Raw genomic sequence first — 14,826 nt, 5'->3', positions numbered from 1 at the left:
GATTATGCTTGAAGAACAGAATTAGCAGAACGAGCTAGGTGAGAGACGAGAGACAATGAAAGAAATAATCTTGGAAATGTGTACTAATCAGAAACTACGTAGCACTGTGAAGGATTTCTATATCATACTTGTATATATGCTGCATTTGTAAGTTTAACTAGTGTATGATCAACCCTACATAAAGTTGGTCTATTCATATTTTTGCATGTACATATTAATTTGTCACTTGACCCATTTTACTTTTTTCATTTCATTTTACGCATGCCAGTGTCTGTGTTAAATATATAAAGTCGCATTGTTACTCTTTCGTAGCTCGATCAACATCTACATAGAGTGATCGTCAGGGTTGTTCATGCATACTTCTATATGTTATTTATGCCTTTATGGTTCTGGGATAATGTATCAACTATAAACCTAGAAGAAAATTAGCTCCAGTATTGTTACATGCGATAAAAAAAACCGTATAGGTGCATGTCATCGGAATTGTTATTCGTGGTTCTTCTTCTTTTTTTTCGGTAGCTTTTGAATATTGTTACCGACTCAATCTTATCAACTGTAATATTGTTGAGAGCTGGTAATTCTGATTGATCTTTGGAAAACATGATGTAAACTTCTTGTCAATGCATGAGTAACGAGAACTACAACAACTTAGCTATGATTCTTGCAAAATAAGTAATTGGACAATGCGAAAATAGCACATTAGCACTTATAATTGGCACTGCATACTACTACGGGAGAATGCATGGAAGTGTTCTTTAAATGATTTCTTTTATGTTATTATTTCCTTCATTTTATGCTGTTACAAGTTGCCAAATACAATGCTGTTTCCCCCCATTGTACCCAAAAAAAAAAAAATGTTGTTTCATTCTTGTTGAAGCGAAATTTGGTAGTACCAGAATCAATTATGGTAAAGTAATTTCTGATTATTTTTTTACCATAATTTCTGATGATTTTTTTATAACTAAGGGGAGGAGCTTTGGTCTCTCATTATGATCTTTGTGGTATCAATTCTGAATCTCGTGGTCACATTTTTCTTATTTACTCTTTTACTGCTGCAATATGGAGTCATTTTAGTTCTCTCTTTGAGTTGGTTGAAATTCTTCCTCCAATTTTAGAGGGTTTCCAGGTGGGTTTAGCAGCAGGAATAAGTTCCCAACTCAAAGACTTATGGTTGCTACTATTTGGAAACTTATCTCTGGTGATATATAAGAAGTTAGCTGATTGGCAACAGGTACGATGCACAATACCATCCAAGATCTTCGCACATTGAAATCTTTTGGGCACAATGCAGGTTGTGTCGTGCCCCTAGAGTGACAGAGGTTAATTGGCACCCCCGTTGACTGGTTAGGTCAAGATTAATTATGATGGAGTTTGGAAGCATGATAAGGGGGATGGAAGTTATGGAGCTGGTATTTAGACATTATATGGGACATTTTCTTGGAGCTTTTGCTTCTAGCCTTGATATCTCTGTATCTATTGTGGTAAAGGTGATCAATGAATCTGATTAAGGCAACTAAGCTAGCGTGTGTTCGTCATCGGAAGGACATATATATGGTTAGAAGTTTATTCTTCTCTTATTTTTAAATTTATTAAGTCTCTTTGTTGGTCCCCTAACAGTTTCGTATTAGCTAGCTCAATTGCTTGTATCAGATTTTTCAAATGATTTTCCATGTATCACATGTTTTTTGAAAAGGTAATAACGTGTGATTGATACCTTGACGAACTATGGTACGAGTTCTATTGATATGGTGTAGTGGGATAATCCTCCATTTTGTATTTTATCACATTGTAATCGTAACTAATTGAGTTTCCCTGAATAAACGCGCATTTAATTAGTATCAAACACTAGAGTTTAAAAACTTGCATAATACATGGGAAGTGATCACGGTGTGCATGCATGGAGAAAAAACACAGTTTCACTTCTCTACGTACTTGCTGACTTATAGGACCCACCGTGTACTAAAGCTCGAAATTACCCTTCGTATATCTCTATTCATTATCTACTTCCTAACCTATGACACATGAGCCGTGGGTAAAATAGTAAATGATCATAAGTGCACATAATAACAAACCCAGCCGTAAAGTTTCAAACCGTACAAGGGGCTAGAGCACGTTGATTCAAACAAGCTAGGGGTTGGGTTTTAGTACCTGGAACTTTGTGGAATGTTCCTTAACTTTGTAAAGGTTTCATTTTGGGTGCAGCTTTGGTGTGGTCCTCTACCTGGCCTGTTTGTAATTTTGCTGTTTTAAAAAAATTCCGGGAGAGGACCAAAAAAAAAATAGCTGAGGCAAAACTACCCGTCTGTCAAGACAAAGATCATTTGTGTATTGATTGGTTCTTGTTGAAAGCGCTCGTACATGGTTTGTGCATGTACGTTTTTCATGTGATTGCACCTGACATTCCCATATAGTATTGGACTTAACAAACAGTAATAGCTATGGTTTTGGTTAAATTTAATGCTAATGAGATAAGGTAAGGTAATCCAAATCAAGAATAGAATCTATAACTTTCTTAGAAAAGGAACCCCGATAGTTTTGGCTATTGTCTTTATATATAATAATGTCAACATCCCAAACTTTATGTTCGGTACTATTATTTACAATCTTCGATCAGTTAGTTTTCAAGGTTGAAATCGTAAGTTATGGGAGGTAGTGATACTACCAAAAGAAAAGAAAGATCCGGTACAATATCCCAGTCATTGTCCCTTGAAGCGGTACCACTGGACTCTGTTCATCACTCAAAAAGATCAAAAAGTTCATCATCAGCATCAACAACAAGATCAAATTCAAAGTTGATGAATAACACTATTGATGATCTCCCTGATATTGTATTGGTTGACATTCTCTGTCGACTTCCGTGCTTTGATTTTGTGTTCAAATATAATGCAAGTCTGTGTGCAAACGTTGGAGCATTCTCATGTCGGACCCATACTTCATTGGCCGCTTTCTACTTCGACTCCAAAGCCGACATACGACAATTCCACCACTTACTCTGATCAATCAAAAGGGGGAGAACTTCCCTATGGCATTCAATCCTCTTTCACCACTCAAGTTTCTAACTAGGATGTTCTTGAGACTCATGAATTCCCTCTCTTTGAAAAAAGAGCCAGTTGTAGTAGGGGCGTGTAATGACTTGGTTTTGTGTTGCGCAAGTGAGTATTTTCAACGTGATTACTTCATCTGTAATCCATATACCACCCAATGGGTTGCTCTTCCTCCTGTCTCTCGAGTTCTCCGTGACGTACCAGTTGGATTCATATGTGATCCCTACTATAATTATCATAAGAAAGAAGACGAAGTGCATCAACCAAAAAGTACTATCATACAAGATAAGTTGATTAATATTAACGTGGACTATAGGTGCATGGTAGTGAGAATTCTTCCTTATGATGACACATTTGAAGATGAACTTTCCTACAAATTCAAGGTGGAGATGTTCTCTTTCGAGATTGGTGAATGGAGAGAGTCAATTATCTCATTCCCACAAAGATTTAAACTTGATGATATCGATTCCAATGTTCACTTTGCTTACAATGAAATGCTGTATTGGTCGAGTATGTGGGGAGATTATAACTTTCTGATTGGGTTGAACCCGTTCATGATCAGCGACGTCACTAATAACAACATCATCAGGACCAGTAGTACTAGCAATAGTAACTCCGGTGATAATCCTCAATATTACCCTAAATGTCGTTACGTTGAACTCATAGTTAAAGACGCTAATTATGATGAGTTATCTTACCTCCATAACTGTCAAATACATGACGTAGTTGTGCACGGAGCCGGAGGGTATCTGCAAATATGTCTTTTAGACGTTGAACATTCTGCATTCATTTGGGAGTTAAAAAAAGAAGAAGATGATCTGATAATTGCGGCCGATGGAGCAGGAAAATTGTATTCGAAGCATCTTTTACTGCCTTTGGCCAAAGAAATGGAGCTGATTGGTTTAGACCCATATAATGAAGGCTGCTTATACATAAGACTCAACGGATCCCTTTTTGATCTTATAAACCTTCGTAGAAGCTTGTTATACGAGATGAACATGCCTAAAAGGGGTCGAAATATTAGTAACTATTGCTTCTTCCCATTAAAAGCGAAACCATGGTGGCCAACACCAGTTCCCAGACTACCTCACCCATCAACTTGAAAATTGGCTTATCGATTTCTCATAATCCTCAGTAGAAAATATGAGACAACTGATGGGTGTGGCGGTGAAAATGGTTTACCTGAAGTATGTGGTTGTAAATTTGTAATTTGTACTTTTTTCCATTGTTCTTTTGTTTTGTGGTTTAACTTTTTTTTTTGAAATATTTTGTGGTTTAACTTGTTTACCTCTCCGGTTACGAAGTATTTTAATATATATGTTGTTTTTTATTTAATATATGAGATTTGTGTCATATATTTCCTTGCTGAGTATTTTGTGATTAGTTATTGAACAAGTCATCATTACTTTATGTTAAACATCTAATTATGGCTGACAACCAATATTTTAGTTATATATCATATACTTCTTTCACTACCTACATTTCTCTTCTATAATTATCTCTTTATTTATTTATTTATTTTTTATCAGATATAAAAAACTCAAATGTTATAACTAATCTTTCATGAAGCAAACTCACAACCTCCCACTTATGAAGGGGTGACTATGCCACTAGACCAAATAGTACTGGGATATTTATTTATTTATTGCTTTTTTCTTGTGCATATTTTTATAATAATTCTTGTATTTATTTATGTCAATTAACTCAATTGAGGTAATTAAGATACTTCAAAATTTAGTGAAGCTATTGAGAGTTTCGCTTTATTTCTTTTGCATATGTTTATAATAATTCTTGTATTTATATATCTTATCTTATATAATTAAGCCAATTCTTCATGAAATGGTTAAATTTTTGAACTACCATATATGCCCTCACATAATATAAATATTAATAAATAAATTATTTCTATATATGAGGATAAGATAGTCAATACATTATATCATATTGAAAAATTTGCAATATCTCCCATGAAAAAATGAGAAGCTTCCCTAAAATTGCGGTAAGTTTTTTAATTTATAAAAAAAAAAAAAAAAACCAATTGACATGTGCGGAGCACATGTTAAGGGGCTAGTTTCAATTAACTCAATGGAGGTAATTAAGATAGTTCAAATTTTAGTGAAGCTTTTTAGAGTTTCACTTTTTTTTTTTTCACATCAGAATATAAAACAATCGTCACCATGCAGATTTTTAGAGTTTCGCTTTTATAGTAATAGAGATTAGCAAATCACTCAAGTACCTGAGTTAATGTTTGATTCAAAACTTACCAAAGAAGAGCGAGAGATTGAGTATCTACTATACATACATACATACATACATACATATGTGTGTGTGTGTGTATATATATATATATGTATATCACATTCCTTTCTATGAAATGGACCACCAAATCATACATTTCAAATATATCCAAAAAAAAAATTATAATTTTAAAATTAGCAACCAGCTTACTCAAATCCCTTATTGTAGTTACTGCATGCCACTAGAGATAGCTTTCTTAATGTTTGCATGACATACATGCTTAACCGAAGACATTTTAGTGTGAATTTGATATATATAGCTTTTCAATTTAATTTTCAGTTTTATACTCAACTATTAAAAGTTGACGATTTCATATCTGGTTCATAACATTGTTTAACGCTGTTTGAAAACTTCGTTATTAATTTGCTGACATGGTAGAGATCGGCCCTACCAGTGATTTGAAATTTGAACAGGGGTATTTATGTCCATACTAGTCCTTTGCTCTCCAATCGTTTTCAGTATGTCATCCATTTGCTTCTTCTCTCTTAGCTGAAGTTGTAGTTTATACATGTAATTATGTAAGGAAAGAATCCTAGAATGATTTTGATACTAAAACTGAAAGTTCTTTGTTTCTTTTATTATATGTGCGATACCGATCTACTTTAGAAGATCATATGGATATAGAAAAAGTGTGAGTTAAAGTATATTGTACTACTCGTTGGCAAATTCAATGGAACTTTCTAGCTTGAGACCTGTGAAAGGTCCTTGTTACAATCTGTTGTTGCTAATAATTTTGCAGTTTCTATTGCTTCTCCCTTCGTGGAATAAAAATTTAGCACAATCAATACAAACTGTAAAGAGTTTCATCAAAAATTTAGACTAGAACATATGCAAATGCTTAATTAAAGTTGCATTACTTGTAATCAATGTTGATATCCCATTAAATAAGGGCGTTGTTTGTGTGGTAGAGGTAATAAAGCGGCAGCTTTAATTAGAAGCATATTGAATAACGAGTTAACGACTGCCCTCCTTTTTATTTGATAAAACAAGGATTCATTCTAAGCTTCTGGACCTTAATATTTTCAATGGAAATGCTATATGTATAGCTTATCGACCATATTTTCTGATTTCATTACATTTAAAATATATATATATATATATATATATATATATATATATATATATTCTTAGCCCACCCACTCTTACATATGTCATCAAACCCATAAGCTTTATAATATTGAAATTATAACTTTTTTTCATTATATCATCTGCTAAATATGACATTTTCTGTTAGTCTAATATTGCTAATTGTGACATTAGTCCAACGAGTTACATTTGATGTTTAACCACTCCTAGACATACCTTTATCAGAAAATTAGAGTTTATAACTTCCAAGTTGAAGAAAACAGGTATGGTATGTGTGTGTGTGTGTGTGTATATATATATATATATATATTACCAATGAAGAAAACAACTAATTCTTTGTAATATAAATTAGAATGAACAATAATAGGTTTTTCAATTTTATAGTCATAAACTTTGTATTCATCTACTTATTAGAGCTTTATTTTGTACATATGACATCAAGTTTGAGCAATTTTCAATAAAACTAGATTGTTTAACCATCTTTGACGAGATTACTTAAAGTGTATATATTATTAATGTAGTATATGTAGTAATGTTCATATTATTATGAAAGTTTTTATGTTTATTTCTTAATATACATATGTGTATTGAAAATTATAGTATATAAAGCTAATATTTAGATAACCGGTAAATTTGGTATTTACCAAAACCAAACCAACTTTTTCAGTAATTTTCGATTTCGGTTTTATCAGTCTCGATTACTAAAAAGTCAGTTTACCAAACACAAAACATCGGTTGGTATTCGGTCGGTTTGGTAATTACCAAACCAAGTGACAGCCCTAGTTATAACCCAAACAGCCAAACTGGTCTCTGTCTTTAAAAAAAATGGAAAAGAAAAAAAATTGAGAGTCTGTAAGACTTTGTTGAGTGTAAAACCCTACTTGCGTCCCGGGAGCTATTTTATACTGTTCGGAAGGGGTATTTTCGTCAATTTTAGCCATCAATTTTTGTTTTTTGTTTTTTTACTTGCAAAGAATGCATATTTGTCACAAAAAAAGGAAATGGACATCGACAAACAATTTTCTTCATCAGGTTTTGGTAGACAGTCAATGCAGCTGAGGGCTGATCAAGCAACCAAAATGAGAGTGCCACCTTTCCTTCCATGCTCAATAATAATGTACTCGATGAATTAGCTTCATAGCATCATTGTTCAATGCAACAGAAGGCTCATCAAGCAATCAAATAGGCATGTCGATTACTACCAACCGCGTGAGCTGCTGCAAGCTCTTCGACTGCTCCATTGACAGGATTCTTCATTCTTGCTTTCTCCTTCGCCATTCTCCTCATCCCCATCAGCTGTGAAGCAGGTGAAGAAGTTCCTAGCTTTCCTTCAAGAAGATCAGAGCACTCAACACTATCCAGAACCGTGAACTTCTGTGGTGAAAAACTCATAAATCTGCCATCTCGTGCCCATTCCAGAGGACCTGACCAGCAGAAGGCTTAGAAAATCCAGCCAACTTATGCAGGAGGTGGTCTAGCCAGAGCCATTGGTGCAGCACTCATGGATAGTAGCATTTACACGTCGCAAGAATTGTTGGGAATTTTTCATGAAAGAGACACTGTTGAGAAAGAGATGAGGGAGCAGGGGTTTTTTGAGAGACTTTGCGGTCTATGGAACACAAAAACCACACCCAACTCCACGCCTCAGAAAAGGATGTTGTAAAGTATTTATGACTGATGTTTCAGTCCAGCCAACCAAACCAAGTCCCAACCAAAGAAATCATCCTGTTACAAAGTTATGAATGGAGAGAAACAAATGAGAATTCTACTTGAAATAATTGATGTGCAGTAAAAAATGATAATGAATGCATAATTAATTAATCATCACAGGACATATACAGTATCAGTACGAAAAGTTCAGAATTAATGCAGTATAATCGGAGAAAGTTTAGCAAAATAGGTTTCAAGGAGCCCATAAGCATAAGGAGTGAGCTTGCTTATTCTTCTTCCAATCCAAAAGAAGACAGCGAGTCTGGTATAATAGATAAGTATATCATACATCGTCATTTACAATCAAATTAGCATTACAAAGCACAAGCATCAGAACAAAATACAGAACACTACAGAACAGAATAAAAATAAGTGATATAACATGCATGGCAGTATTTCATAACCCCAAACAAATTGACTGAGAAAACAAAGCAAAATCTACAGACTTCTTATCGAATCATACCAAAACCAAAAGTAACCATCTGTCCTCTGATGATCCCAGCTACAACATGATGATAAAGAAAACAGATTTACAGACACATCTGGAATTCTTTACAGCCTCATTTAAATAAGGGCAATGGTTGTATGCTCTCCTCTTGTGTAGTCCTCCAAGAATCACTAAAAACTTTCTGATATTTATCTAGCACCTGGAAACCACTGCAATTAGTTCTTAATTAGGCAACTGGCCATGACCAAAATAAGGTAATTCTGAAATCCGAAAACTTCAATAGTTATTCAATGGTGGAATGGTGAGGGTCATGGAAAACGGGCTCCAAATTAGCAACAAAGAGATTTAAACTCAGCAGAGGTTATGTCATTTCAATAAGTAGAACCAACTTGGATTTTCCTAATCACAAAATCTAGAACTTCTACATGCTAACACGTCTTATGGAACATAATCCAATCTAGCAGGCAATGATTACGGAACTAGCAACACAAGAAGCAAAGTATAGGAAACGAATGGATCTTTGAATATATATGACTACAATCAGCTCCTAAAGAAGATGCACCTTGACCACAATAGTGGAAGGAAATGATATAATGAGCATTGAAGGACCCAAAATCCATGTCCTTTTGTGCTGCCTTCTAAACCTTAGGCCAATCTGTTGTTGATTAAAAGATCACTCTCTTCTTATTAGGTATAATTAAGAAAATATATCTCCCTGTTGAAACTCATGCATAAGGCAGTTTCAAAAAAAAAAAAAAAAATTCTATTCCAAGTTGGGCAACAGAAATAAGCAAAAACCCTGATCTAGAACCAGAAAACGCATGTTTACAGTAATACAGTGGACCTCGATGTTATGTTCTAGAAACAGGAGACCATGATTGAAAGGAATTTTTTGATTGCATATACCAATCTCAAAACTATGAATAGCAAGTTTATCTGGCTTAGATTAGTATTGCTGCAGGCCTGCATACAGTTGTTAATGCAGACAAAGACTTGTGTATGTGAGTGTATATCTGTGTGGGTGTAACGTGTAAGGGAGTTATGTATCTTGAATGCATGTTGAGTGCTTATATCAACTAAACGGAAACTAGTCTTGAAACTTGCAAGAGAACAAGGGGCTGCTTCCACACAATATTGACAGATCCCTCAATCTCACACTGCCTTTTAGGAGTCTTCAGTATGGAGAAGCTACTTAATCTCAACCATCAAAATTCATTACTGTTTTTAAATCAGTGGTGCTACATACTCAAGTGAAGTAATAAACATATAATGACCACAGTAAGATTTCCTATACCTGATCTTAAACCTTGTTTCCTCCCACCTCCAAACCTGTCAACAAAAGGTGGCTGCATCATCATCAAAAATTGTATATCTCAAGAGAGAGTAGTCCATTAATCTTTGGAATAAGATTTGCAAGCACCAAAACACTATACCAGGCAGGCTATATTTCTCTGACCTCCCCTAACTCCATCAAGGAGTTCATCTCCAACTATCTTTGCCTATTGTTTGGATTAACGACAGGAGTCTTTCAATCAGCAAAGCCTCCTTGTATCTGGCCTTTTCAAGCTTGTACTTGATTCTCTTGATCTATTCAGCAAATTTCTACATTTACTACTTCCCCTTGACCCCGAGCTCACGTGGGCCATCTCATTGGCTGATCTATCCTTCTCCTTGATGTTCCTCTGCAGCTTCAACTTCTTGTCGGTTCTCATTTTCCGGATGATTGATTTTGTACATCTCAAACTTCGGTTCAACTATTGATATTACCAAATTCACAGGGTCCCATGGCTCAAATTTCTAAAAACCCATCATGGGGTCTGGTTAGACAAAAAGTGGTTCTTGGGTATGACCATATGATGACCATGTTGGGATCACGTGTGTGTAGGTTAGATGGACGGACCAATTTCAATCCAACTACGACCTGGTGGTGCCTTCAACCCCATCTCTCTCATTTCATCACGAACCTTATTAGAATCATCCCACCTATCATGTTTAGCATAAGCATTTGATAACAGAGCATAAGTTCCGGTGCTCACTCCTGCTCTATTGCGGAGGCGTTCTCTGATCCTCTCAACCATCTCCTCATTCCCATAGATTTTACAAGCATTAAGCAGCGCTCCCCAAACAGGACCATCAGCTTCTGTTGGCATTTCTTTAATAAAAGCCTCTGCTTCCTCTAATAGCCCAGCTCGACCATACATATCGACCAGACACGCATAATGCTGTGTTTCAGGGACAATCCGAGGAAGGTTACACCATCAGGAGACACCCCGTTGACTAGCATACTGGAAAAGAGCTGCAACACGTGTATGCCATGGCCATTCATGGCCATGCCGCATATTATGGTACTCCATGAAATGATAGCTTTGTGCCCCAGGGACTGAAAAACTGAGATAGCCATTTCCAAGTTTCCACACTTCACATACAAATTGATTAAAGCATTCCCCACATTGACATTCGCCATGAGATCTCGTCGATTACTGATATAGGCATGCACCTGCTGGCCTGAACTCAATGCACAAATCGAAGAACATGCTGACAATACATTGACAATGGTAGCCTCATTAGGCTCAGCTTCTCCACCCTGCAGCAGTTGTTGGAAAAGTTTCACTGCCTCTTCACAAAAACCTCTTTGTGCATAACCACCCACCACGATAGTCCAAGAAACCACATCTCTCTTGGGCATATTGACAAACAGGTATCGTGCACTCGCCAAAGATCCACATCTCAGATAGAAATCCAACACCGCATTGTCCAAAATCAAATTTCTTTCCCGAAAGTTCCTCAAACAATGGCCATGAAAAGCTTTACCAAATTTCAAAGCTCTTAAAGTAGAACAAGAAGACAAAACAGTCACAAGAGTAGTGGAATTAGGCTTCACGTCCATGGACATAAACTTGACAATGGCTTCCTCCACAAACCCACACTTGGAAAGACCCGAAATCATCGAAGTCCAGGAAACAACATCCGGTATGGGTATTGAATCAAAAACGCGGGTAGCAGAAACAATGTCAGATTGGATTACGTAAAAGTGGAGCAAAGAATTTTGGATGAAGGTATCAGATATGTGACCGGATTTTGTGACGTGGGCTTGGATTTCTTGGCCTTTATGGGGTGAATGGAGCAAGCAGCATGCCTTTAGAGCATAGGTAAATGTGTAGTGGTTATGGGAAGTTGGGTGGTGGAGCATTTGGTTATAGAGAAAAAGGGCATTTTGTGGTGCGGAAGACTTTGTCAGATATCCCAGCCAGGGGTTTAAGACTTGGGGTCTTGGATTTTTGACCAGCAGCGCATGGATTTGGTTTAGTTGTCTCATTGTATGTGGGTTAGGCTGGAGATAAAAGACTCTTTACCCTGCTTTTGCATACTTCAATCTTCTTCCCGTGGGCATTCAGACCGATAGTTCAAAAAAAAATCCTGCAGAAAACCACACATCATTGCCAGGTTTAATACTAGGGACTGAAACTGAAAAGATCAGCAAACGAAGTCAAGTGAATAAGCAATGCACACGAGCACTAACATCCCCAAACACTCGTAAGTCGTAACAATCCAATATTCTAATGAACTCACTCACTCTAGGACCAACCAACTAATGACTCCTTAAAAGAAAGGGGCCGTGGCCACTTACCCAATTTTAGCTCAAAAATTGTCCACTTACTCCACGAAGAGTTTTTTAACTTCATTTACTCAATCTAACAGTGTTTGACAGTATTGCCCTCATTTTAATTAAACCCCTCATTAATCTTTCTCTCTCTCTCTCTCTCTCTCTCTCTCTCTCTCTCTCTCTCTCTCTCTCTCACACACACACACACACTGGTGCTCAACCCAGGCCGCGGTCGACGAATCCGGCGACCTAGACCGCGACGGCTTCTCTCTCTCTCTCTCTCTCTCTCTCTCTCTCTCTCTCTCTCTCTCTCTCTCTCTCTCTCTCTCTCTCTCTCTCTCTCTCTCTCAGTGATGCTCAACCCAGGCTGCGCTCGACGAATCAGGCGACCCAGACCGCGACTGCTTCTCTCTCACTGTCACTGACACTCGACCCAGGTTTCCAGCGAACCAGGCCTCCGGCGAATTAGACCGTGACAAATTCTCTCTCTCTCTCTCACTGATACTCAACCCAGACCTCCGACGAATCAGACCGCGACGGCCTCCAGAAAAAAAAAAAAAAAAAAAAAAAAAAAAAAAAAAAAGATTATTGCCCCCCAATAATATGTCTATTCGGCGGCAATAATCACTGCACTGTTTATTAAAGGACACTAATCTGTTATTGATTAAAATTGAGTGTCTTTTTAGTGGTCTATTGAGGGGCAATAGACAGATTATTACCCCCCAATAATATACTAATTGTGGTTCATTAATCACTGAAATTAGGGATTTGTAAAGTCTTCAGTTGCATTGTGTTTATTAAAGAAAAACTAATCTGTTATTGATTGAAAATGGAGTTTATTTGGTGGTCTATTGGGGGCCAATAGACATATTATTACCCCCTAATAATGTCTCTATTGGGGGTCTGTAATGTTAGAAACTTTGATTTTGAAAGTCTAAGAAGGTTTATTGAGGGGAAATACACAGAAATAATCATTTTGGTTTTGTTTGAGCGTAGAATGGCAAGACCAAGATTCAACATATTGAGCGATTTCAAAGATGAACCAAGCTATTGAGATTATTGCCCCCCAATAATATGATCAAAACACAACACAACAGTACCAAATTACTCTAAACACAAAGGAAAAGATCACCGAATAACAATTATAAAGACTTCATAACACTTAAGACACATTACTAGCCCCCAATAAACAGATTATTGCCCCCTAATAATGTAGTTAGAACTACCAAAACACTTCAGAGACTGTAACAAATTGCTCTGAAGACAAAGTAAAAGATCACTAAACAACAATTATAGAGACAGAATAACAATTAAGACACATTATTGACCCCCAATAGACAGATTATTGCCCCCCCCCCCCCCCAATATTGTAGTCAGAACCACAAAAACACTTCATAAACCAGCTCAAAATACACGAAGCTGAGATTCACCAAAATCACTCATATCTCTCTCTCAGACTCTCTATCTCTCCCCTCCCCTCTTCGATCTATTCTCTCTCTCCTCCCCACTCACCGATTTCTTCCCTCACCGGAGACCAAATCCGGCAACGTCTGCGGGCTTCGTCATCTTATGCAGCTTCGTCGTTGTCGTCACAGTCTGCGGGCTTCGTCATCATATGCGGCTTCGTCACCGTCGTTGGGCTTCGTCATCATATACGAGGAGGTAGGATTCGAGTCTGGCCTGGACCGAGCAGAGGGCCTGGAGGGCGAGGTTGGAGTTGTTGGTGGTGTCAGCGTCGAACCAAAGATCCTCCCTCTCTCTCTCTCACTCAAAATCGCCGAGCTCCTCTGTCTCCCGAAATTGCATAGCTCCTCTCTCTCTAAAAATGGCAGAGCTTCTCTCTCTAAAATCGGGGAGCTTCTCTCTCTAAGTGAGAAAGAAGGAAAGGGCAAAAAAGTCTCAAAAATAAATAAAAAAATAAAAAAAGAATTAATTGGGTATTAGGGAAATAATCACTTAGAGTGTTTTGGGTAAATGGGGTTAAAAACTGTTGGTGGAGCAAGTGGGCAATTTTTAAGCTGAAATTGGGTAAATGATCATTTCCCCTAAAAGAAACCCATTTTCAGTTGACAAAAAAAAAAAAAAAAAAACCCATTTTCATTCTAGAAAATTACAAAGAAGTGTCACTTTGAGACTTATATTAGTTATAAGGCCACCTAAATTGTTTTGTACACATAAGACCAGGACCCAAAACCATCAGCTCCTTTTTATGATATACCTATTTTACCCTCAGTTGTCTATTATTTAAATTTATGTTTCAGATTCAGTTACTCTCAGTCTCTCTCTCTCTACCATGATGAAACTATTTCTCTCTCTAGCAAACCGTGAAGCTCTCTCTCTCTAGCTCGCTCAGGAAGACGAAGCTCTCTCTCTCTGTTAGGAAATCAATCATGTTAGGAAACTAATCCTAAATATCCTCTGTATGATCTATAGATATCCGTTACTTTTGTACTCCTTTATTATAGCTTGATTATAGGATAAGTGAGATTAGTTACCTTATGAATATAGGTTTGTACTCTCTATATGTAATCTGTATGTAATCGACAATGTATCAATGCAATATCATCTCTTCAGCCTATTGGTTTCTCATTCTTTCATGGTATCAGAGCGGGTTACCCACGTGTGCATGGCTAATG

The 14,826-nt window shown here is 36.9% G+C and overlaps 2 pseudogenes; both read right to left on the bottom strand.

The window, feature by feature from the left end:
- Window positions 1–7,247: 7,247 nt before the first annotated feature.
- On the bottom strand, window positions 7,248–10,298 carry LOC112178223 (annotated as a pseudogene).
- On the bottom strand, window positions 7,928–11,987 carry LOC112178222 (annotated as a pseudogene).
- Window positions 11,988–14,826: the final 2,839 nt, after the last annotated feature.

Source organism: Rosa chinensis, chromosome 7, assembly GCF_002994745.2.
Source record: "Rosa chinensis cultivar Old Blush chromosome 7, RchiOBHm-V2, whole genome shotgun sequence".
Classification (NCBI taxonomy): Eukaryota; Viridiplantae; Streptophyta; class Magnoliopsida; order Rosales; family Rosaceae; genus Rosa; species Rosa chinensis.
This window is presented reverse-complemented; position numbering and strand designations above follow the sequence as displayed.